The sequence below is a fragment of the Nycticebus coucang genome, chromosome 18 (assembly GCF_027406575.1).
Source record: "Nycticebus coucang isolate mNycCou1 chromosome 18, mNycCou1.pri, whole genome shotgun sequence".
Lineage (NCBI taxonomy): Eukaryota > Metazoa > Chordata > Mammalia > Primates > Lorisidae > Nycticebus > Nycticebus coucang.
Window position 1 is genome coordinate 52,131,360 of NC_069797.1, and position 26,890 is coordinate 52,158,249.

Here is a 26,890-nt window from a genome sequence, read left to right on the forward strand (position 1 = left end):
TGGGTGCATTATTTCAGTTTATCAATAATCATTGAGCCCAGAGTCCTTCATTATTATCTGATTGTTTTTCACCAGTGTATTTCATATATATGTGTGTGTGTATGTATATGTGTATATATATATATATATACACATATACATACATATATATATATTTTTTTTTTTTTTAACTCACATTGAAATTCTTGAGCCCAAAATCTTTTTCCAGTGCACCTATGGGGAAATAGCATGATAGTTTAGATTCCATTCTAAGCACCAAACATTTATAAAGAACTTTCTGTGTGTCAGACACAATACAGGATGGTCTGGGTTCAAGTCCCTTGCCCTCAAAGAGTATTCAGTACTGCTTTCATTTTATTTAGATCAGCTTAGTCTTTTACTCTTAAGAAATTAAGTAGTTGTAGCAAGTTTTCTTAATTTTTACTATTACCCTGTAAGACATTTGTTAAAATTGTGGTATTATTTAGATCTTTATTTCCAAAAATAAAAATATCCTGACATTTTGTTTTCCTATTTGTAAGTTAATTTCCTATCCTGGAAAACAGATCCCATCTTCCAGGTCTTATTATGTCCAGTTGTTGTTTTCTTTAGCTGATAAAAAGAAAACCATATACCTACAGAGTAAGACTTAGCGTCAAGAAAAACTAGTGATTTTATAAAGGCAGAGTCTAGAGGCATGACATAATTTTTAAAAAGAGGGACCTAAATGATATCTTAGGAATCTTTTCTAAGATTAAGTATAGCTTTGTTTAAAAATTACACGCCTTGGCTCAGTGTTTGTAGCACAATGGTTACGGCACCAGCCACATACACCGAGGGTGGTGGGTTCGAACATGGCCTGGGCCAGCTAAACAGCAATGACAACTGCAACAAAAAATAGCTGGGCACCTGTAGTCCCAGGTACTTGGGAGGCTGAGGCAAGAGAATTGCTTAAACCTAAGAGTTTGAGGTTGCTGTGAGCTGTGACACCACAGCATTCTACCAAGGGTGACATAGTGAGAATCTGTCTCAAAAAAAACCAACAAAAAACATTTTTTTTTTTTTACACTTAAAGAGAAAAGAAAGTTTAATGGGGATTATGTTGGGCACTGAAAACAAAAGACCAGGGGCTGCTTCTGACATTGAAATGGGCAGAGCCCTCACTGCCCAGGTTCTGTGATTTACCTCTCCAAGACAACAATGTCATTATTATAAGTGCATCTACATGATAAGGCTGTATAGACTGTAGATCAAGTATAGGATTAATTCATTTGAAACAAATTTAGAAGGGGTAGGGATGGAACTGCTACTTTTGACTGACTAGAAGTGACTTTTGAGCCAAGACCTAAATATAAATAACAAGAAGCAATTTGAATATCTAGAAGAGTCTTCCAAGCTGTGGTAAGGGTGCAAAGGCCCTGAAATGAAAATAAAGCTTGGCCTGTTCATAGAAAGAAGGCCTGTGTGTTTGGAGTGACAGTTAGTGGTAACGGAGAGGGGTAGATGATGAATTTGGTATAATGGACCTTATAGGTTCAGATAAAGAGGCTGAATTTTAAGTGTGGGTTAAGTGGAGGAGAGACATGATCTGATTTACATTTTTTTAATTTACTTTTTTTTTTTTGTTTGAGACAAAGTCTCACCCTGTTGCCCTGGGTAGAGTGCTATGGTGTCATAGCTCGCAGCTCACAACAACCTCAAACTCTTAGACTCAAACAATCCTCTTTCCTCAGCTTCCCAAGTAGCTGGGACTATAGGCACCTGTCACTACAGCCAGTTAGTTTTTCTGTTTTTAATAGAGACAGGGTCTCATTCATGCTCAGTCTGGTCTTGGAACTCCTAAGCTCAGCCTCCCAGAGTGCTAGGATTACAGGTGTGAGCCACCTGGCACTGGGCCTTGATTTACATTTTAAAAGCTGACACTATTGACTGCTCTGTGGGAAATAGTAGACTGTTCATTCATCCATTCATTTTATTTATTTACTTATTTATTTATTTTGATAGAGACAGGGTCTCCCTCTTGCTTAGGCTTGTCTAGAACTTCTGAGCTCAAAGAATCCTACCACTTCAGCCTCTCCAAGCACTAGGATTATAGGCCACCATATCTGACCTATTTTTTAAAATTAATGATGACGAGGTGCTACAACATGAAAAGTCTTTCTAAAAGTATTAGATAGGCTTGGTTCCCAGTATTCAGTCTTGGAAGTGGGCATGAACCCATTAATGATTTGCTGAGATCTCCATTTAATAATGATGCTCAGAATTCATTAGAATGAAAGAGCATACTTTTCTGCAGTGTTGCCACTTGAAAATGAAATTGGAATTGAAAGCTAGGGAATATAAATGTATATTTCTCAGATATATTTTCAGTTCCTACATGTTGAATAAAAGACCATAAACCTGATATAAAAAATACCTAGTCAAAGGAATTACAAAGTATTGGATTTGGAGTTAAAAGACATATGAGTTCTGAACTCAAGCGCCTTAATAGCTATGTGGCCCTGACAAATGGGGACTCTGAGTTTCTGTTCCCTTATTTGTAAAATACTTGGTCTGCATGCCTCACTGAGCTGTTAAAAATCCCAAATAAGATCATGAATGTCAGAGTACTTTGAAGACTGTGAAACATCGAATACTGTTTGTGAGGGAGTGGTTACATAGCCTAAAGCATTTAACTGGAAAGGACTTTGGAAGTCCTTTTAAAGGAGGAGACCCAGAGGAAGGGGTGCTAGCGTACTGGTTGTTTCTTCTGTGAATCTTGAGGTTATGGTTTTCATTACTAGATTATGGTATTCACCTATACAGGCCTTATAATTCTTAACCAAAGTGACTTATGAAACAGGATCCTAGATAAATTTAAATGCTATAAAGATGCACAAGTAAGTTTGACTTTGATCTATTTGGTAATTAAAACTTCGTTCTTAGCCAAAATGCCAAAATGAAAGGCTGTAAAATATGGTTAGTGTTTTTTCTCCTTTACTTGACCCTTGGGCTGTGGAGTGGGATTTTGTTTGGTTTACCTGGGGGTATCTTTTCCTTAAGAAGTGAAAAGTATAATAAAGATGCCAGAGGCTTGCTAACAGTTGAAAGCAACTGTTGATCAGCAAGAAAGTGGAAGGAAAAAAAAAACAGTTGGAGGTGGAAAGACATATTTGAAAGAGGAGAAAAAACATAAGTCATTTCAAAGAGGCCAAAAAAAAAAAAAATCTCAAGAGTTCTCTTTAAAAATTTTTCTTTGTGCAGAAGGATGGAGGGCATTTGGTGGGATCTCATCTCATGGGCACAATGGAAGGGTGTATAGGATGCCCCCTCAGTGAGGGGTTCTTTTAAAACTGGCACTTTACCTTGGAAGTGAGAAAGGTGTATAAAAATTTGTACCCTCCTATTAATTTGAAATAAAAATACTAATAAAAAAAGTTGATAAAATTCAGAAAAAAATTTTTTTCTTTCGCGTTTTCAGGTACTAAACCTTGAGATGATTAAAGAAAAAAAGGATTAATTCTTAGAGGGGAATAAATAAAGTTAAGAAAAGAGGGAGTACAAGTTTCTTTAGGAGTTTAAGGGGTAGAATGGAGACCAGCCTGGGTAACATAATGAGACCCTGTCACTACAAAAAGTAAAAGAATTAGCCAAGAATGGTGGCACATGCCTGTGGTTCTAGCTACTTGGGAGGTGGAGGCAGGAGTTTGAGGTTACAGTGAGCTATGATTGAGCCACTGTACTCCAGCTTGATAGCCTGGGCAGCAGACCTTTTTAAAAAAGAAAAAAAGGTAGAATGGTAGAGAAGAAAGAGAAGGTACTGTATAAACATGATTCTATGAAGATAATGTTGGGGTTTTTTTGTTTGTTTGTTTTTGAGACAGTCTCACTTTGTTGCCCAGGGTAGAGTGTTGTGGTGTCACAGCTCACACCTCCAACTCCTGGCTTAGGCAATTCTCTTGCCTCAGCCTTCCGAGTAGCTGGGACTACAGGTGCCCACCACAACACCCAGCTATTTTTTGTTGCAGTTTGGCCAGGGCCAGGTTCAAACCCGCCACCCTTGGTATATGGGGCTGGCGCCCTACCCACTGAGCCACAGGCATCACCTAGGTAATGTTGGTTTACCGTGAGCATTATGTTTATTTCAGATGTGCTTTCTTACTGAAGCCAGTAGCCCTAATGCTATAAAATCCCCATCAACTATAGCAAACATATTTTACCAACATAGCATTTTCATTAGTGAGATGATCGGACTGAATTCATTAGTGTTTTTAAAATTTGATTTAGACTACATTGTCTATTTAAAATATTAGAGTGCAGTGGTATCATCATATAGCTCACTGCAGCATCAAACTCCTGGACTTAAGCAATTCTCCTGCCTCAGCTTCCCAAGTAGTCAGAACTACAGACTTACATTTCTATTTCTAGTACAGAAGGGTTTTGCTCTTGTTCAGGCTGGTCTCCAGCTCCTGGCCTTAAGTGATCCTCCTGCCTTGACCTCCCAAAGTACTAGGATTTCAAGTGTGAGCCACCTATCCCGCACTAGCTTTTCTAATTGATCATTTCTACTGAATTCACTGATTTAAAACGTTGGAGGAGGGGAGCCAAACAAAAAGATTGTGACCCTGTCAGCCAAAAGTTTACTTTCTCCGTTCTATTTCCAACCTTCACTCCCAGAGACAACCTTTTGCCATGAATTTAGTGAGTATCCTTCCAGTGCAAAGCAGATGTGTGTGTGTGAAAATGTATTACTTAATGTGTTTAAATTTTTTTTTTTTTTTTTGGAGACAGAGCCTCAAGCTATCACCCTGGGTAGCACAGCAACCTCCAACTCCTGGGCTTAAGCGATTCTCTTGCCTCAGCCTCCTGAGTAGCTGGGATTTCAGGCGCCCGCCACAATGCCTGGCTGTTTTTTTGGTTGTAGTCGTCATTGTTTGGCAGGCCCAGGTTGGATTCAGACCCAACAGCTCTGGTGTATGTGGCTGGTGCATTAGCTGCTTGAGCTACAGGTGCCACCCTAATGTGTTTAATTTTAAGGCAATAAATTATACATGAGTGTGTGAGTAGGTGTGTATATATACATATATGCACAGCAGTCATTTTGTATTCTTATTTTCTAAAATCTATTCATGTTGCTACATACAGATCTAGGGCAGTGGTTCTCAAACTTCCTAATGCTGCAGCCCTTTAATATATTTCCTGTGGGTCGTAACCCACAGGTTAAGAACCACTGATCTAGGGGGTCTCATTTCAGCTGTTTCATTTTATTTCACAGTAAGAATATTTCAGTTTTTCCCCAACCCCCTTTTGATGGATGTTTAAATTGTTTTCCTTTTTTTTTCCTATTGTAGATAAAATTCCAGTGAACAGTCTTAAACATCTCCCTTCTGATCATTATCTTCCTTCTTTTCCTTTTTCTTCTCTTGTTCATCATCGTCATCTTTTTTGGCCTCAGTGATTTGATTTTGTCCTAAATATCTCATTATTTAAATTCTTCCTCTGGGTCTAACACTTTGGTATTTACAGTCATTATTTGAGTGAGAGAGAGGGATGAGAGAAACCTTTTATAATTTGTAATACTGGTCCTCTTGTATCAGAGCATGAAAGATTATGAAATTTTCTTTCCTTATATATTCTTTTTGGAATCTTATAAATTTGGCAACTTTGCCTTTTAATATTTTGCATTTTTATTGTTTTATAGCCAGTAACTATTTTTCTTTTCTTTTTCTTTCTTTTTTTTTGTTTTGAGACAGAGTCTCATCTATATCATCCTTGGTAGAGTGACGTGGCATCACACAGCTCACAGCAACCTCAAACACTTGGGCTTAAGTGATTCTCTTGCCTCAGCCTCCCAAGTAGCTGGGACTGCAGGCGCCTGCTACAATGCCTGGCAATTTTTTTGTTGTAGTTGTCACTGTTGTTTGGCAGGCCCGGGCTGGATTCGAACCCACCAGCTCTGGTGTATGTGGCTGGTGCCCTAGCCACTGAGCTATAGGCACCGAGCCACCAGTAACTGTTTTTCATGAATGTCAGTGACTACTCACCTTTTCCTCTTTTCCTAAGTTTTTTGTTTGTTTGTTGTTTTGTTATTATTGTTTTATTTTGTTTTTTACTTTTTTAAACTCCTAGAATACTTTCTGCCCAATAAATAAATGGAGGGCTGTTTAGTGAACTCCAATCCAGTTTGTACAATTCTTACAAGTTCAGCATGATCCAGACATAGTTGATATTTATAGAAGAGTTTCTTTTTTTTATATATAATAGAAGAGTTTCTTGAAACACTCTTAGCCAAAGGACTCATTTTCAAAATATGGTTTCACCTTGATAATTGATTAGAATTATTACATATAAATTTTGTTAAAGATTGTATATTTCAATGACCAGTGCTTTTCATGTATAAGTTTTTTCCTGGAGTCTTTAATCCATTGTGCTTTTATTCATTATTGTGAGGTTGAGTATATTTTCAATTTTTATGCTCCATGCTTTTTCACCCTTTAAACCTGGATCCTATTCAGAGCTTTGAGCACTTGGAATCTTAAAGTGTTACAAATGAAAACTGTTACTCTTCTCTAATAACACACTCTGCCTGCTGTAAGTGTTTGAGTAGGACTTCCTTTCTTAACAACTAGTTTGGGCAGCCACCTGTTTCATGAATACATCAGCTATTTTTAAAAAATTGAGAAGAATTTGAGTGCTGAGTATTTTTTAAAAAAACAACCAATAAGAACTTAAAATGGAATATCAGATGGCCTGTATATGTTCTCTCAAATCTGTTCTTGCCTTATGATTTGGTTTAGGCCATAAGTATAGTGGTTGGAAAGTAACCTTTGGATCTAGGCTTACTCTGATTTTAATGTAGATGAAGTATTCCATCAAAAGTACTGTCGGTGGCGGTGCCCGTAGCTCAGGGGGTAGGGTGCCGACCACATACACCAAGGCTGATGGGTTCGAACCCAGCCTGGGCCAGCTAAAACAACAATGACAACTGCAACCAAAAAAATAGCCGGGTGTTGTGGCAGGCACCTGTAGTCCCAGCTACTTGGGAGGCTGAGGCAAGAGAATTGCTTAAGCCCAAGAGTTTGAGGTTGGTGTGAGCTGTGATGCCACAGCACTCTACCGAGGGCAACATCGTGAGACTTTGTCTCAAAAAAAAAAAAATAAGTACTAGTGGTGTATGTATACTCAGAAGAATCTGTCATGTCACCTAGTTTTGTTGAGCGAATTATCTTCCTTATGTCATTGTAGTCACTGTTTGAATAGAGTTGGTTACCTGCTCTTTCCACATCAACCCTATATTTTATGCTGCAGAGAAATGTTTCTATCCTAAATCTTTCTTTAGAAGAAGATTATGCTCTTATATGGAACACTGCACCATGGAGTTTTGTTTTCCCTTCCATTCTGGAAACTCTGCTATAAAACTTTTTTTAGTTCCTAAGTCAAAAATATATTTTTTTCTAACTGTAGTCACCCTCTTGGGATGTTTCATCTGGATACAATACAGAAACCTTTATTGTTTCTGTGTGAGTCAAAACATAACATAAAGAACTTCTTGAAATTATATTTTGTTTACATAATTTTTTTTTTTTTGAGACAGTCTCAAGCTGTTGCTCTGGGTAGAGTGCCGTGGCATCACAGGTCACAGCAATCTCAAACTCTTGGGCTTAAACGATTCTCTTGCCTCAGCCTCCCAAGTAGCTGGGACTACAGGCGCCTGCCACAACACCTGGCTATTTGTTGTAGTTGTCATTGTTGTTTAGCTGGTCCGGATGGGTTCAAACCTGCCAGCATCAGTGTATATGGCCGGCGCTGTAACCACTGTGCTATGGGCACCGAGCCATGTTTACATAATTCTTTATAAAACATTTTTATCTGACTATAAAAGTAAAGTGTGCTTATTTTTTACAAACTTAAAAATAAGAAAAAAGTAACCAGGTGTGGTGGCTCTTGCCTGTAATTCTAACACATGGGAGGCTGAACGGATAGATTGCCTGAGGTCACCATTTTGAGACCAGACTGAGCCAGAGTGAGACCCCTTCTCTAAAAATAGCTGGGCATTGTGGCAGGTGCCTGTAGTCCTAGCTACTGGGGAGGCTGAGGCAAGAGAATCTCTTGAGCTCAAGAGTTTGAAGTTGCTGTGAGCTATGATACCCCATGGCACTCTACCAAGAGCAACAAAGTGAGACTGTTTAACAAAAAAAAAAAGAAAGAAAGAAAAAGTATAAAGGAAGCAAGCACTCAATTTTAATGCTACATATTGTCAAATACTCCCTTAATAGTGCCATTTTACACTCTCACCAGCAACATATGAGAGTTCTTGTCTCTTTGTGCCCTCAACAGCATACTTAACGTTAAAAACAGTTATTACACATTTCTTAGGGTAAAATAGGGTTAGGTTTGTTTCAACGTTTTAGAAGTCTTAACTATGACTCATTAATATTAATAAGAGCATAAACCTGAAACTTGTTAGTAAATTAAACTGTTAATTTGACAGAGGGGAAACATTCAGTTTTTTGAGTACATTTTTTGAGTAGTTACTGTCTAATCTTTCAAGGATGGAAATCCAAAAGAAAAGATTAATTCAGCCACTATTGATAAGTATTTGTTTCTGGCCTTCCATGTGCCAGACACTGTCTGGGTACAGCAGCAAAATAGACAAGAACCTGCCTTTGTTGGGGATTATTTTCCAGTTAGAACAGATTGTAAAAGATATGGTATGGTAGATGACATTATGTGCTATAGAAAAAAATAATGAGACAAGAATAGGGTTGTGGCTGTTGGGGGAGGGGATTACATTTTTAAGGGTGTCAGGGAAGGCTCACAGAAACGATGTTTAAGAAGAGTTACCCATACAGAAAATGGTGAGTACAGAGCACTGAGGCAGGAATGGGCCAATTCTGTCTGAGGAACCACCACAAAGAGGGTAGTATGGCTGGAACTTAGTGAGCTCAGGAGAATGTAGTTGAAAGTGAAGTGAGGCCAGAGAGGTAATGAGTCCAGATTGTGCAGGGTCTTTTTGGCCATTGTAAGGCTTTTATGGCTCATGGTAAGTAGTCGTGTATATATTTAAACATTTATGTTGGTGCAGAAAATTTCCCTGATTTACAGATCTTAGGTATTGCATTTAAATTCAGAGAAAAGGGTTTGGCGGCTAAGGCACCAGCCACATTCACCTGAGTTGGAGGGTTCGAATCCAGCCTGGGCACGCCAAACAACAATGATGGCTGCAACCAAAAATTAGGCAGGCATTATGGCAGGTGCCTGTAGTCCCAGCTGCTTGGGAGGCGGAGGCACGAGAATCACTTGAGCCCAGGAGTTTGAGGTTGCTATGAGCTGTGATGCTAAGCCACTCTACCCAGGGCGACAGCTTGAGGCTCTGTCTCAAAAATAAAAAATAAAATAGATTCAAAGAAAAGGAGTATAATAGGAAGTCCTGTCTATAGGCATTCATTCCTGGGAGGCTCTGCTTTATTACTGAGTTCTAATCGTGAATTGTCTATTTTTTAAGTGTATTTTCCGCAGGACATATTGGAAGCTAGATGGGTAGGTAGAGATCTACTACTCTATTAGGTTATTTCAATAATGCATGTTTTGAACATTTTATGGAATATAACAAATACACAAAACATCACTCTGTAGTTTAAGGATTATTTATAAAAGTAAAATATTTACATAACCACCAATTAGACCTAGAAATGTCATTGTCAGCACCTAGAGCAGTGGTTCTCAATCTTCCTAATGCCGCAACCCTTTAATACAGTTCCTCATGTTGTGGTTACCACCAACCATAAATGAAAATAATTTTATGGTTGGGAGTCACCACAACATGAGGAACTGTATTAAAAAGTCGCAGCATTAGGAAGGTTGAGAACCACTGACCTAGAGGAAGCCTGCTGTGTATCCCTTCTAGAAATATATTGTTGCTCAGAGGTGACCACTATTCTGACGTTTGTGGTAATCATTTGCTTATTACCATCTAGGATTCATTCCAAACCAATATAGTTTAGTTTTGTCTGCTTTAAAGCTTTGTGTAAATGGAATGATATAATATGTGATCCTTTGTGTCGTCTCTCAGAACCTAATATGTTTATAATTTTTATCCATGTTATATAAAATTATAGTTTAGTTCCATTGCAGTATGGCATTATTTGAATATATCACAATTTATGTGTTTACTCTACTATTTGTTTTTGTTTTTGTTTTTTGAGATATATAATCTCACTTTCTTGCCCCCGGTAGAGCGCTATGGCATCATAGCTTGCAGCAACCTCAAAGTCTTAGGCTCAAGTGATCCTCTAACCTCAGCCTCCCAACTAGCTGGGACTACAGGTGCCCGCCAACACACCCGGCTATATTTTTTTTTTTTTTTTTTTTGAGACAGTCTCAAGCTGTCACCGTAGGTAGAGTGCTATGGTGGCACAGCTCACAGCAACCTTAAACTCTTGGGCTTACGCGATTCTCTTGCCTCAGTCTCCCAAGTAGCTGGGACTATAGGCGCCTGCCACAATGCCCAGCTATTTGTTGTTGTTGTCATTGTTGTTTTAGCTGGTCCAGGCCAGGCTTAAACCTGCCACCCTTGGTGTGTGTGGCTGGCGCCCTGCCAACTGAGCTACAGGTGCCACCCAACACTCAGTTACTTTTTTAGTGATGAGGGTCTTGCTCTTGCTCCAGCTGGTCTCGAACACCTGAGCTCAAGTAATCCACCCACTTTGGCTTCCCAGAGTGCTAGGATTATAGGCGTGAGCCACCACACCTGGCCTCTACTCTACTATTGATGGACGCTTGGATTGTTTCTAGTTTTTGACTGTTGGGAAGAATGCTGCTATGAACATTTTTGTTTAACATGTGCTGATAGACATGCACAAGACTTTCTCTAGGCCATATATTTGGGAGTAGAATTGCTGAATCTTCGGTTTTATTAGATGAGAATAAACTATTTTCCAAAGTGGTAGTACCAGGTTGTTCTACCAACATTGTGATAGTCTCCCTGTTGCTAGCATCCCTTACTAGTATTGTCAGACTGTTTAATTTTGCCAGTCCATGGGGCCTGAAAATGTTAATTCTGGCAAGTTAACTGAGGAACCAGAACCTTAAGCCTAAAATAATTAGAGTGTAAATAAAGGATTCAGTAAAGGTATTGGTTTCTGCTTTAAAAATCACAGATACTCATTTTCAGTTGTTAGAGCTGATTGGTACCTTCTGCCTTGTTACTTACAAAATTTTTTTTTTTTGAAAGAGTCTAACTCGGTTGCCCTGGGTAGAATGTCGTAGTGTCATCATAGCTCACAGTAACCTCAAACTCTTGGGCTTAGCAATCAATCCTCTTGCCTCAGCCTCCTGAGTAGCTGGGACTAGACATGTGCACCACTACGTCCAGCTAGTTTTTCTGTTTTTAGTAGAGGCAGGGTCTCTCCCTCTTGCTCAGGCTGGTCTGAAATTCCTGAGCTCGAGCAATCTCCTGCGTTGGCCTCTCAGAGTGCTAGACTTACAGTCTTAAAAGGCATTTGTCTTTCTATCCTCAGAAGGTAAGGAATCTTGTCTGTGTCTTTTACCACTGTATCCCAAAGAATGCCTTGCACAGTTGGTGTACAGTTGGTACTCAGTAAATATATGCTGAGTGAATTTGACCTGACTTCTGCTCTTAATTGAACTTCATGAGATTTTTGTAGGTTTTATTTTATGGCATCTGATCAAGTGATCCTCTAACCTCAGCCTCCTAAGTAAACAGCCTGCATTAGTAGCTTAGCACAGTTTTGGTGATAGCTCATTCCATTGCCGATAGTAACTGGATTTGGTTTGCCAAAACCTGTTATAGCCTAAGAGAAGCTTATTTGTACCTGTGTCCTAGTTAAAGTTGATGTTTGCATTTTCAGGAATAGATTCTGTTTTCAAAGAATCACTTGCCCATGACTTATGCAATACTTCATTTTCCCAGGAAAGAGAAGATAACTCCAGAATTTCAACTATTCTTATCCCTGTTTTGAGTCACTTGTAGGATAGGGTAGATTATTAGGATGGTATTGTTGCTTAGTTAAGAAATCTCACCAGCCTGTGACGGAAAACCTCTTTCTCTCTCTTGTATAATCAGCATTAATCCAGTCTTTAGTAACCATTCCCCTCCTCAAATCTCAGTGTGGCAGTTATTTATTAAAACCATAGAGCCAAGTCCAGAGGTGCACACCTCTAGGCCTCACTCAGAAGGCAGAGGCAGTAGGATAGCTTGAGACCAGGAGTTTGAGGCTGTATTGCGCCAAGATTGCATTGCACTCAAACCTGGGCCATATAGAAAACCTTGTTTGCTTCTAAAACAGAAAACTGGAGGATACATGGCTTGTTTAAATGTGCCTTGCTTTGGTGTAATTTGCCCACAAAGCACCTCCCCCCCCCCCTTTTTTTGTTCAAATTCCCTTATCTTCCAAATAGAGCACTTTTTTTTTTTTTTTTTGAGACAAGAGTCTCACTTTGTCACCCCTGGTAGTTTACCAGTAGAGTGCTATGACATCATAGCTCATACCAACCTGAGACTCCTGGGCTCAAGCAGTTTTCTGCCTACGCCTCCGGAGTAGCTGGAATTATAGGTACTGGCCACAACCCCCAGCTGTTTTAGAGCTAGGGTCTCACTCTTGCTCAGGCTGGTCTCGAACTCGTGAGCTGGTGCGCTCAGGCAATCTACCCACCTTGGCCTCCCAGAGTACTGGGATTATAGGTGTGAGCCACCATGACCCGCTAGAGCACTTTTTAAAAAGAGTATTTTGCATAAACACTTCATAGTAATCCTTTTATCATTTTATGAGGGACCTGGCAAAAGTGATCACTGCTTTCTTTTTTTTTTTTGTAGAGACAGAGTCTCACTTTATGGCCCTCGGTAGAGTGCCGTGGCCTCACACAGCTTACAGCAACCTCCAACTCCTGGGCTTAGGCGATTCTCCTGCCTCAGCCTCCCGAGTAGCTGGGACTACAGGCGCCTGCCACAACGCCCAGCTATTTTTTGGTTGCAGTTTGGTCAGGGCTTGGTTTGAACCCGCCACCCTGGGCATATGGTGCTGGCGCCCTACCGACTGAGCCACAGGCGCCTCCCGATCACTGCTTTCTTATAAATATTATCATGGGGCAAGTCACGTATTTCATTTTTGTTGCACTCACAGGGCAGTTCATTAGAAGAAATGGCTTGGATTTTTCTTGATTTCCTTTTCTAAGTACAATCTTTCTGAGAGATAATTAAGAACTAAAGCATTCAGAGCTAATGATGAGGTATAAGAATTGTAAATTTTGAGTAGTAAATCTGTCTTACTAATCGTTTCTTTGCAAGTGTATCACCTTTTTGTGAGATTTTCCCTTGTAAGAATAACCAAAGTAAGTAAAACTTGTATGAGATTCTGAATCTAGTTAAGTCTGATTCATCATCTCTGTTTCCAACAGGGATTTCCTGTTAGGCAAGACAAATTAAGAGTTTTCCTACTGACTTAACTCGATGAGTTTTTACATAGTTTTATTTTAAACATAGTTTAATCATGAGAAAAAAAATGAAATGCGTACAGGTATTTACCATGGCTTTAAAAAATGCACATTTTGAGTACATTCTACTGTTTCACTTTTGGTGCAAATGATATTTCAATTTGAAGTTATATAAGGTAGGCATATAAGGTTTTCTTTTATAAATAAGGGTCATTTATAGTGTTAAAGAAGAATTTTCCTACATGGCTTTAAAAAGTAAATAGTAACCGAACTATTTATTCAGATCTTCTCAGATAAATATCATAGGTCTAGGCTTTTCACTTATGGTGGAGGAAAGAAAGATGTTTAGATTTAAATTTTTAATCAATGTGTGGTAATACATGATATGGAGACCTTACTATAAGATTGTCTTACTAGGAAAGATCTCCAGGAAAATTAGAATTACAGTTTATTAAAAGAGATATCTTAGCAATTCGTGGGCTTCGTTTTACTCTATAAAAGGAGTTTGATTTTGAGCAGACTGCCCTTGTGTATGGTATCTGAGAGCTCATCTCTCTATGGGTAATTGAAAAAAAATCTTTTTCCTATTTAGGCTAGCATTGTGAAACTTTTCTTTGTGGGATGAAATTTTTGCCTCAAATGCTTATGTATGTTTTTACAGAGTTCTGTTGGGTGAAATAGGTGTTACTGAATTTTAATCTTTTAAATTCTGACACAAATCATCAGGAGCCAGGAAATTCTGTTAAGACAGACATTCTGTCTAACTTTCCCCTATTTTGTCTGCCTGTGTGGTTTTTATTTTTTCCTTGAGTCATGAATTTTGGAATGAGCACTGAAAACTAAGAACTTCCTGACCATTCTTTGTTCCATATTTAGTTTACTTAGGACCTTAACATTAGCATAGAATTTGGCTTATTTTTAATAACTTTAGCAGAAAGGGGAATTTGTTTTCAGCAGATGGTTTCTGGGTAAGGCAAATGGTCCATGTAAATAGCAGTCAGGTTTATTCAGTTAAGACCATCAAGGAGGAGATTAAAAGCATACATAATACCTTGATCTCTCTCTCTCTCATTGTTGGAAGGAAGTTTAGGTGCCTTTCAGAAAGAAGATTGTCTCCAGGGAATACTGAATTCCATACTGCTAGATTACTACCCTGTTTCCCCAAAAATAAGACAGTGTCTTATTTTAAGGTGTGCTCCCAAAGACGTGCTAGGTCTTATTTTCAGGGGACGTCTTATCTTTCCTGTAAGTGTGTCTTATTTTCAGAGGATGTCTTATTTTCGGGAAAACAGGGTATCTAGTTAATACTGGGCACAATTGGTTGGCCTTACAGTATACCAAGTCCTCTGGAGCAGATAGGCCTTTTCAGTTTCCAAGTTGGTGAACTTACTCCAAATTGTATACCCTAAGACTTAACTTAGACTTTCTCATTTGGAATTCATTTCTTGGGCCCGATTCATAGCCAAATCATGTTAGCAAGAAATAGTTTTATTTATTTATTTATTTATTTATTTTGGAGACAGAGTCTCACTTTGTCACCCTTAGTAGATTGCCGTAGCGTCATAGCTCACGGAAACCTCCAACTCTTGGGCTCAAGCCATCCTTTTGTCTCAGCCTCCCAAATTGCTGGGACTATAGGTGCCTGCCACAATGCTCAGCTATTTCTTTCTTTTTTTTTTTTTTTGTAGCAGGCCTGGGCCGGGTTTGAACCCACCAGCTCCAGAGGATGTGGCTGGCACCCTAACCACTGAGCACGGGCACCCAGCCAAAAAATATTTTTAAATGGTAGGAATAAAATATAGATGGTCAAAGAGAACCACCTATTGAATTTGGCTCCTATGAAGGCCAGAGAACCCTATGGGGTTATGTAGCCTCTGCCTATTTGTTTTCATGAAATGACTTCTATTTTTTAATTCCTTGAAGATTGGGCATAGATAGTATTAGAGCCAACCCTTTCATCTGTTCACTATTTAGATTTTGTAAGGTTCTTCATAGTCTTAGTTGAGGGGAGAGGGTGAAAGACCACCAGGTTCTCAAATCTCAAGACAGCTTTGGGAATATTAACTGTAAATAAATAGAATCTTCTTAACCACAAGATTTTTTCCATCCTTCTCTTTATGATTCTTTTTCATCTCTTGTTTAGAATAAGTAATTTTCTCAACCTAGAGAAGAAATCTTTGTGATAACATGTAGGATGTGTTAAAATCATCATCTTTCCCAAGTTCGCTGTTTGTGGCCCTAGAGATTTTTGCCTCAGCCATTCAGTGGAATCAACACATGATTCTAATTTGTGAGAATGGCGATGTTGCTGATGGCTTGTTTTTGTCTTTCTAACTTCTTTTTTTTTTTTTTGAGACACAGACTCACTTTCTTGCCCTGGGTAGAGTGGCGTGGCATCATAGTTTACAACAACCTCAAACTCTTGGGCTTAAGCGATCCTCTTGCCTCAGCCTCCCAAACACCTAGGACTTCAGGCACCCACCACAACACCCAGCTAGTTTTAGAGACAGGGTCTCACTGTTTCTCAGGCTGGCCTTGAACTCCTGAGCTAAAGTAACTCACCTGCCTCAGCTTCCCAGAGTGTTATGATTACAGGGGTGAGTCATCATGCCTGGCCTCTAACTTCATTTCTAAAGATATTTTCTTTTGTAAATGAGACCCACTTTGAAATGAAATAGCCCCTTTATTATCAGGTTTCTTTGCTGACTTGGATTCATGTCCTTCCGATTCAGATGTTTCCCAGGTGATGGATTTTGAAAGTGATGTTTGGAGAAGCTTAATCTGACTAGCCTTATCTGTGGTTTTTTTTTAAAGGAGCCAGAGGAGTTTTTCTTCCTAGTAGGGGGTTTGTAATTAACAATAGCAGCACATCACCTGGGAAACCTGTGGTTGTGGCAACCATAGTTTATTCTGCTGGATCCACCATCCAAATGGAGACAGGAGTTTTTTCTGCTATTGCTATGATATGTATATATTTAGCTAAGCAGTCTTCTGTTTAAAAGACTTTAAAATTAAAAAGCAAAACAAAAGTTTAAGGTCCGTGGACTTGAAGTGCTTCGAAGTGGTTGAGTGGCACTTATCCCTTCTAGGACAAACCTGCATTTGGAGCAGAGATGCATTGCACTGTCCCTGGACATATTTTGGGAGTAGAGAAATATGCTCATATGTCTATATCAATAACTCTTACATAACAGATAGTTTTTAGGGAGAGGGAATGATTCCCCCATTCTATAATTGACATTGCCAGTAAATTTTTCTGCTTATTTATTTTATTTTTACTAACTGGAAAAGTTACATCTAAAGTGAGAATTATTTCCTATTTTAACCTTTGAGCTAGCTGCTAAGGTTTCCTTGGGGACAAGGACAGTTTGTAGTTATTTATAACATGTAAGAAGGGCATTAATACTATAAACAGCCAGCTCACACTGAGGCATGGGAGGCAGTAGGAGCATTCTGTTGTTATCCTACTGTGTTTATGACTTCAGAGTCTTTCATGTACCTTCTTGTTTATCTTCAGCTTGACTTTGGATAAGCCTTACTAGCTAGGCATTTCTATAAAACTCTTACAACACTTATGTTGAGTAGAAGAAGGGAAAATAGCCATTTTATGCACAAATGTGCATCTAATAACAATCATTTCAGAACCTATACTCGCCTAAGAAGTATCTGTAAACTGGGAAGATCTTAAAGGTACCGACTTACATGCATAATACTGTACTTGTTTCTGAGTTTTTCTTACATACAGCAGTTATAAGAGCAATTCAGCTCCTAACTAGAGAAATTAGAGAAATATCTATGCCAGAAATGTGGCCTACATCATAGCCTGGTGTAGAAAATACTTAGGTACATGCCTACACATTTTTTTTTCCTCTTTTTTAAGAGACAGGGTCTTTGGCCGGGTGCCACCAGTGGCTCATGCCTGTAATCCTAGCATCTGGGAGGCCAAGGTGGGTGGATTGCCTGAGCTCAAAGGTTCGAGATCTAAAAATAGCCAGGTGTTGTGGCAGGTGCTTGTAGTCCCAGGCTGAGGCGAAAAAATCACTTGAGCCTAGAGTTTTGCTGTGAGCTGTGATGGCATGGCACTCTACCAAGGGCAACTAAGTAAGACTCTGTCTCAAAAAAAAAAGGGGAGAGCGGGAAACAGGGTCTTGCTGTGCTGTCCAGGCTGGAGTTCAGTGGTGATAGGGTCTCGCTTTTTTGCCTAGCTGGTTTCAAATTCCTGGGTTCAAGCTGTCCTCTTGCCTTGGCCTCCCCAAATGTTGAGATTATAGACATGAGCCACTAGGCCTAGCCTAGACATATTTTTATGATGTGTTCACATGTATACATGTTTACACTTGCATGTATTTAATGTTATTTATCTTTTCTCTGTGTCAATTTTAAAACCATTGACCTTAGTGTCAGATATGAAAATTATAGGTCAAATCCAACTAAATGCTAAGGATCTGCCTCAATTTGCTCAATATATTGGAATTTTATAATATAGAATTTAACTTGAAATAACTTTAAGGCTTAGCCTTCATTTCTGACAGCTGCCGTAATGGTACTTTCTATAACCAAGATTGACTTATTCTGGGAAATGTGCTTCTCTCACTATGGTCGTGTGGATTCAAGAACTCTTTCCGGGCGGCGCCTGTGGCTCAGTGAGTAGGGCGCCGGCCCCATATGCCGAGGGTGGTGGGTTCAAACCCAGCCCCGGCCAAACTGCAACAAAAAAATAGCCGGGCGTTGTGGCAGGCGCCTGTAGTCCCAGCTGCTCGGGAGGCTGAGGCAAGAGAATCGCGTAAGCCCAAGAGTTAGAGGTTGCTGTGAGCCGTGTGACGCCACGGCACTCTACCCGAGGGCAGTACAGTGAGACTCTGTCTCTACAAAAAAAAAGAAAAAAAAAAAAAAAAAAAAAGAACTCTTTCCCACAGTCCTTCAGGTTTCCCTTTTCTTGCAAGTATTCTTTTTTTTTTTTTTTTTTCGTACAGATAGAGTCTCATTTTATCGCCCTCAGTAGAGTGCCGTGGCATCACACAGCTCACAGCAACCTCCAACTCCTGGGCTTAGGTGATTCTCTTGCCTCAGCCTCCCGAATAACTGGGACTACAGGCGCCTGCCACAACACCGGTTATTTTTTTGTTTGAACCTGCCACCCTCGGTATGTGGGGTCGGCACCCTACCCACTGAGCCACAGGTGCCACCCTCTTGCAAGTATTCTTGAATTAAAAAAAAATTTTTTTTTATTAAAGGAGAGTGTAAATAGTAGTTTTGGAATGTATTTAATGAGTTCTTTAAAATTGGAGCGAGATGAACATAAAAGTATGCCTAGATTCCTGTAGCTACATTGATTTAGCAACTTGTAAATAGTCCCAGCTGCTCGGGAGGCTGAGGCAAGAGAATCGCGTAAGCCCAAGAGTTAGAGGTTGCTGTGAGCCGTGTGACGCCACAGCACTCTACCCGAGGGCGGTACAGTGAGACTCTGTCTCTACAAAAAAAAAAATAATAATAATAATAAATTTTAACTTCTTAACTAGAATTCATTAAGGAAAAATATCCCTAAAGAGAAAAAGGCTAGTTATTGAACAGAAATTTCATCGAACAAGTATTTATTGAGTGCCTATTATGACACCATTCTAGGCACAGGGGAAATACTGTTTTGTAATTGAGCTTAACTTTTATGGGAACACAGCAGACAAGTGAAAAAATAAAAACAAGGTCATTTCAGGTAGTGGTACTAAAGAAGAAAATAAAATAATGTGATGAGAGGAACAGGCTAGAAGTGGGGACTGCTTCAGATTGAGTAGTCAGGGAGGATTTCTCTGAAGGTAACTACATTTGATAGGAGACCTAAATGATAAGGGGCCAGCTATGAAAAGACCTTTTTTTTTTTTGGCTGGGGCTGGGTTTGAACCCACCACCTCCGGCATATGGGGCTGGCGCCCTACTCCTTTGAGCCATGGTGCCGCCTGAAAAGACCTTAAGGAAGAAAAAACTTCGCAGGCCAAGGAAAGAGCCTCAAGTGCTCATGGAACAGAGTTAAAGATCTGAGTGACTAAAGCATTGGGATTGAGAAAGGTAGGTGTTAGGGGAGGTCAGGGAAGTACGCTGAGGCTGTGATGGTCCTGAGAAGAAGGTCCATTTTATTCATACCTCTTGTTTCTCTTGGGGATCTGATTTATAAGCCTTATCACAACTTGGAAAAACTAATCATAAAGGCTGCTAATTCAGTTTTAAATTTCTTAACTTGCCAATTGGATAGGTAATATAATCACATGGTTCAAAATTCAAAAAGCACCAAAGGAATATAATAGAACTTCTCCTTCCCACAAGGGTACCCAGTTTCCTTCCATGGAAATAACCAGTGTCCCTAGAGTCTTGTATGGCTTTTCAGAGATATTCTTTATATGTTATAACAAATATATCTTTTTCTATTAAAAAGACCAGAGTTTCCTCATTCTTTTTTTATAGATACTTTTTTATTACATCATTTATCTGTACTATAAAATCTAGTTTTGATAGACTTTTAGGTTACTTACACTTTTTTTGTGTTTATAAATAATGCCACAGTGGAAAGGCTGTTATAGTTATCATTTTAAATATATCAGTAGGGATAGATTTCTAGAAGTAGAATTGCTGGATAAAAGGGTATGTGCACTTCTTACTCTGATAGACATTGCCTTTCACTGAAATTGTAACAATTTGTACTCCAGCCAGAAATGTTCTTCTTACCCTGGGCAAGTGTTATCAAACATTTTGATCTTTGCCAATTCAGTGGGTGAATCAATGTGTGGCTTAATTTGCATTTTATATTAGTATGAATGAGAGCTGAGTATCTTTTCATATGTTTGAGAATCATTGGTATTTCCATTTCTATACATCAGTAGTGGTTCTTTGCCTATTTTTTTTTTTTTTTTTTTTTGGTTAGGCTGTTGATTTTTTTCTTCTTGGTCTCTATATTGCTAAATCTTTCTGTAGGTGTAAAGTTAAAGAATTTAAAAGATGTAAACAGAAAAGCAGTCATCTTTAACTTGTAAAATTTTACAAAGCATGAACCTGATAAAAGATATAAGACACTGCTGATAGAGGTCTTTCTTCATTGCCTTGGTTTCATTTTAGGAAGTGTCTCTAAAAAGAAATTATATTTTGTTAGACTAGATTGAAAGCAGAAAATTTACTCATAACAAATATTCTAAAGTCATTCAAACCTTGCAGCAGAGGAAGTCAGTATGACCTGTAATAACTGTCCTGGGTTAATGAGAAAGAAATTATTACCTCCTGGGCTATATATGACTGAGTACACTGTAACAGAAGAAATAAAAAGCTCCTTTTAGATCACATTAGTTTCTCAAAAATGAGTATAACCATGTCTTTTATAGTTTTTTTTTTTATTATTGTCAACAATCTTTTTGGCATCTTCTGTTTTAGAAAATGCCAGTGTCTCTCAGGTTTAAAATAGTTATGACACTGGAATTTTTCTTTACTTGGAAACTGTACAAGGCTTTAAATCAAAAGAAAAAAAGTTAGGCTCTTTAAAAATCTCTAACAAACCATTCTCTGGCAAGAAGCTACAATCCCAACCATCTCGCTTATACATGCCATGTGTTAGGTTGAACCATGCAAAATTGCAGATACTCAACCATTTTTGACATTATCTCTAAAACAGCTCTTTGAATAATGCTAAGTATATCAGATTTCAATGTAATGAATTTCTGGTAATAAAACAATGTTTCAGCCAGGTGTGGTGGCTCACACCTGTAATCCCAGCACTCTAGGAGGCTGAGGTGGATGGATTGCAATTGCTTGAGCTCAGGCGTTCAAGACCAGCCTGAGCAACAGCAAGACCCCGTCTCTACTAAAAATAGAAAAACTAGCTGGGCATTGTGATGGATGCCTATACTGCCAGCTACTTGGGAGGCTGAGGCAAGAGATTAAGGTTGCTGTGAGGTAGGCTAATGCCATAGTATTCTACCCAAGGCAACAGAGTAAGACTCTGTCTCAAACAAACAAACACGCCTGTAATCCTAGCACTTTGGGAGGCCAAGGCAGGTGGATTGACTGAGCTCACCGGTTCGAGACCAGCCTGAACCAGAGCGAGACCCCATCTCCAAAAACAGCCAGGTGTTGTGGTGGACGCCTGTAGTCCCATCTACTTGGTAGGCTGAGGCAAGAGAATCACTTGAGCCTAAAGTTTGAGGTTTCTTGAGACCTGTGATGCTGTGGCCCTCTACCCAGGGCGACAAAGTGAGACTGTCTCAAAAAAAAAAAAAGGGGGGGGGACAGGGGGATTTCTGATTGTTCAATTAAAGATACTTGGTTTGTAATACATTTTCTTTTTCACTTCTGTCTGCTCTTCAAAGTTTAACATTCTAGTTACGAATCATATTGTATTGACTGACTTGAACTTCTTGTCAAAAATAGTTAATGGCTTCATGGACTGATATTTGCCAGGAGGAATCATTCCATTAGAGGTTGCTATTAGTTGCTAGATGTACTACCTTCATTGGAATTTAAGCAGTATTATAGTTGAATGAGATATATTAAAGTATATTTTTTGTTGTGACTCAGAAGAGGTCTATCCTCACAGACCAAGATTTAATAGAGTAAGTAGGAAAATAAATAGTGGTATATAACATTATGTTCAGCCTCAGAGTTGTCAGAATACTAGAAAGTTTGGTAAGCATTGGAAAATAAATTTCTCATTAGAGAACCTGGACAGTCTTGTCCTAACTTGTTTGAAGCCAGGAACAATATATTTTGGCTTTAGTTGTCTCCTGCAAAGTTTCTCAAAGTATGCCCCTCAAGCATATCTCTTTTTTTCTAAAATTGTTTTTCTGCTGGCATCTGCAGCAATTGGCATGAAGTGCTACAGAGGTCATATAGCACCAAGCTACTTTGCTGATGAACACTTTGCCCAGGGTGCCTGCTATAAGTGAAATTAATTAGACTTGTGTTATCCTAGTCAATTTCCCTCCCAGCAGGTTGTGTGGTTAGAACTCCTCAGAGTCTGAGCCTCTAAGTTCTACTAGCTGAGGGATTGGACGTTTTAAAAAATTGGAAGAAATATGGTGTTATTAAAAAAATAAAATAAAAGACTTGGCTACAAAACAAGTCAGAAGCAAAAAAGATGGGAAAAATGGCCAACACCAACGTGTTTTTTTTTCTAGTTTTAATAATGGACCATGCTTCAACAGTAGCAATAATTAAGGCATTAAAAAAACTGGATTTTAAAAATTGGCCTTTCCTTTGTCTTAGATAATTCTTAAATTGTTAGTTGTTAGATAAAGTTGAAGACTTTTTTTGTAACTTTAAAATAAGCTCAAATTAGTAGTTTATGATCTCTCAATGTAGAGCAATCCACAGCTCCAGAGTCAATTATTTTTGTTTTTAACTAACCTATAAAATTCACTTCTTCATTGCCATCCTGCCCCTAGAGCAAGAATTTTAAAATTCCTTTCTGGCCATTAATGGTGACTGGGATTTGCAAAACTGGCTAAGTTGTATGGGCAAATAAACAGTTCTATGAGAATGTGTTTTCCATCAAATGCAAGCCTATCTTGGAGGTAACTACAGTAGCATCTGGTCTCTTCTTCTTGTTATGGAGTCATGAATTGCACAAACCAGGGAGGTCCAAATGCCACTTGCAGTGTTTAAATTTTGCTACCTTAAGTGAAATAGCACACCGTGTGTATAAGACTATTAATTTTATTTGTGATTACATGGGATAGTTTTTTTGTTTGTTTGTTTGTTTTGCAGTTTTTGGCTGGGGCTGGGTTTGAACCTGCCACCTCCAGCATATGGGGCCAGTGCCCTACTCCTTTGAGCCACAGGCGCTGCCCCCATGGGATAGTTTTATTGTAAATGCCTATTATGTATTGTTATAACCAGTGGAAACAATTTGATTCCAGTTATTAATATGTATAGTATTACTCTGTGAAGGTACAGCTACAGCTTATTAATCTCTCTTATGTTTATTATCCATCAGGGGTCCTTGAACTTTTTAAACAAGGGGCCAGTTCACTGTCCCTCAGACCGTTGGAGGCCCAGACTATAGTTTAAAAAAAAAAAACTATGGGGCGGCACCTGTGGTCAAGTGGATAGGGCGCCGGCCCCATATGCTGGAGGTGGCAGGTTCAAACCCAGCCCCGGCCAAAAAAAAACTATGAACAAATTCCTATGCACACTGCACACATCTTATTTTGAAGTAAAAAAAACAAAACGGGAACAAATACAATCACACCGCCTCATGTGGCCTGCGGACCGCAGTTTGAGGACCCCTGAGTAGTCAGTGACTATTTATGAATTGAATTACTATTCAGTGTTTTGTTGTTGTTACTCATCTATACCTCTTTCTACAAGGGATTTGAGGCAGATTCCAAAAATACTTTATATATACAAAACAAAAAGTAGATAAAATTATAGCAAAGAGAATAAAAAAATTAATAAAGCTATTACAGAATGAGCATATAATCCTATATAAAATATAGCATATAAAATGGGTATATGGGCCTATAGTTTGAAGAGATGAGTCACAAATTTGTCTTAGTGCTTCCTAGTTTCTAAGCAAAGAGGGCAACTTGATCAGTTACAAGATTCATACTGTCTGTTCTCGCTGAAAATAAGCCAGGTGTTCAGGAAAGAAATTTCTCCCTTGGGTATTATGAATCAGACAGTGTGTGATATAATGGGACACATCCTTACACTGTTGCTATAATTTTTTTTAAAAAGCAGAACATAGCAAAGAGTAGTTTATACTCAAGTATCTGTCATTCCTAATAGATACTTGTATTATCATATTTGCCTTGTGTCATCCTTATTTTAAAAGAAACATTAGAGATAAATTTGAAGTATCTTATACTTTTTCCCAGTCTCATTCTTCTGCCTCCTTTTCCCATCATGAAACTGATAACATATGTTGTCAGTGTTTTTTTTTTTTTTTTTTGTTTATTTCTGTGTATTGGAAGGCTGTAAAATTAATGAACTAGATCTTTAACACCGTGTACATTGAACACAGTGCTAATAAAAAAAGCAAGTTTTGGAATGACATACACTGTACATTTATTTAAATTTAATATTATGTATTATTTACAGATACATACATGCAAAAGTATTATAAAACAATTTATGTAGCCCCCTCCTAATAGATTTGTAGTTTGTTTCTAGTTTTTCACTGTAATAAGCAACGTCACATTGAGAACCCTTGTCTGTGTCTTCTTATACCCATATATAGAGTTTCTCTAGGGCAGTGGTTCTCAACATGTGGTTTCAGCACCCCACATTCAGAGTCACCTGTAAACTTGTTAGAATTGTAAACTCTCAGGCTCATCCCAAACCTCTGAATCAGATATGGGGGTAAGGCCAGTAATCTGTTTAAGAAGTGATTCTGAGGGCTGGGCGCAGTGCTCACACCTGTAATTCCAGCACTCTGAGAGGCGGAGGCAGATGGATTGCCTTAGCTCACAGGTTAGAGAATAGCCTGAGCCAGAGTGAGACCTCATCTTTAAAAATAGCTGGGCGTTATTGGTGGGTGTCTGTAGTCCCAGCTACTTGGGAGGCTGAGGCAAGAGAATCACTTGAGCCCCAGAGATTGAGGTTGCTGTGAACTATGATGCCATGACATTCTGTTGAGGGTGACACAATGAAAATCTTGTCTCAAAAAAAAAAAAAGTGATTCCAATGTGCTGTAAACTTAAGAACCACCACTCTAATGCATATACATTTAAAAGTGGAATTACTATCTTAGGGTATGGGTATTTTCAACTTTGCTAGATACAGCCAAATTCCTATCCAAAATATACTTACTAATGTATTGTCTCACCAGCAGTATATGAAAGTTTCCATTTCCCCATAAATAGTATAGTTGATTTTTTTTTCTTGCTGGTTTGTTATGTGTAAAATGTTTAAGAGCTCTTTTATTTCTTTTTTGTGTATCTGAGTAATATTTTTATAGGATGGTTGACCATTTTCTTACTGATTTTGTATAAACAGCTTATATATAATTTTTTTTTTTTTGAAACAGGGTCTCATTCTATTGCCCAGGCCAGAGTACAGTGACATTATCATAACTCACTGTAAACCCAAATGTCTGGACTCAAGTGATCCTCGCACCTTAGTCTCCTAATATCTGGGACTACAGGCATGCACGCCCACACCAAGCTTATTATTATTATTTTTTTTCTTAGAAAGAGATGGGGTCTTGCTGTGTTGCTCAGGTTGGTCTTGAGCTCTTGGCCTCAATTAGTCTTCCTGCCTCAGCCTCTCTAAGTGCTAGGATTATAGGTGTAAACCTCTGCACCCAGCCTCAGTTAATATATATTAATAAAAGTATCAGCTTGTTATGCATGAAAAGCTTTTATTTTGTCTTTTGGCTTTGGTGCTTTAAAATTGTAACCAGGGTGGGGACTGTGGCTCAGTGAGCAGGGCACCGGCCCCATATACCAAGAGTGGCAGGTTTGAACCCAGCCCGGGCCAAACTGCAACAAAAAAAAATAGCTGGGCGATGTGGCGGGCACCTGTAGTCCGAGCTACTCGGGAGGCTGAGGCAAGAGAATCACCTAATCCCAAGAGCTGGAGGTTCCTGTGAGCTATGATGCCACAGCACTCTACCAAGGGCAACAAAATGAAACTCTGTCTGAAAAATAAATAAATAAATAAAATTGTAACCAAATTCACCAATTTTAAAAATTATATATATTTAAAGTATACAACATAATGTTTTGCTATGTATATCCATAGTGAAATGAGTACTACAGTCAAACCAATTATCTTATCCATCATCTCATAGTTACCTGTTGTGTGTATGTTGTGTGTGTGGTAAAAATACCTAAAACACGAAGGAGCCTTTGAGCACCTGTGGCTCAAAGGAGTAGGGCACTGGCCGCATATGCCAGAGGTGGCGGGTTCAAACCCAGCCCTGGCCAAAAAAACTGCAAAAAAAAAAAAACCTAAAATCTTCTCATTTAGGAAATTTCCAGTATACAGTACATTATTATTAACTATAATCATCATGTTGTACATTAGATCTCTGCACTTATTCATCCTGCATATCTGCAAATAGTCCTCATATTGTACCTTAAATCTCTAGATTTATTCATCCTACATATTTACAGCTTTGTATCCTTTAACATACATTTCCCCATTCCCACCTCCACACCTAAATTCACCAATTATTTGAATGGGCTTTGTGTTTAGAGAGTCTATGGAAAGGATAATTTGGCGTCGGATTTGATTTGTTTAATGGGATACTCTATTGAGATGTAAAGTAATTATTTGAAAATGTTCTAAGGCTTATGAGAGATTTGGGAAACGTGTATAAAGGCAAAATTTGACACCATTGGGATAGATAAAATTGCCATAAAGAGAATGTAGATTCAGAAAATGATCGGGGATTAAATCATCAAAAGAAACAGTGGAAGAAGAGAATCTGGTAGAGATTGAGAAATGCTCATAAAATAAAGAGAGCAAGGAGAATAATCTAGAAAATCGGGTGGTGACAGTG

General features: G+C 38.7%; 1 protein-coding gene across 2 annotated transcripts in view; it reads left to right on the top strand.

The window, feature by feature from the left end:
* Nucleotides 1-26,890, top strand: part of SPOP (speckle type BTB/POZ protein) — an 88,851-nt gene that overhangs the window by 34,264 nt on the left and 27,697 nt on the right. The window contains exon 2 of one of the 2 annotated variants that reach the window (XM_053569224.1): nt 13,375-13,425. The exons of the other annotated variant lie outside the window; for it this stretch is intronic. The gene's annotated coding sequence lies outside the window, so the exon portion shown is untranslated. The remainder of the gene's footprint in view (nt 1-13,374; nt 13,426-26,890) is intronic. 2 annotated transcript variants of the gene reach the window in all.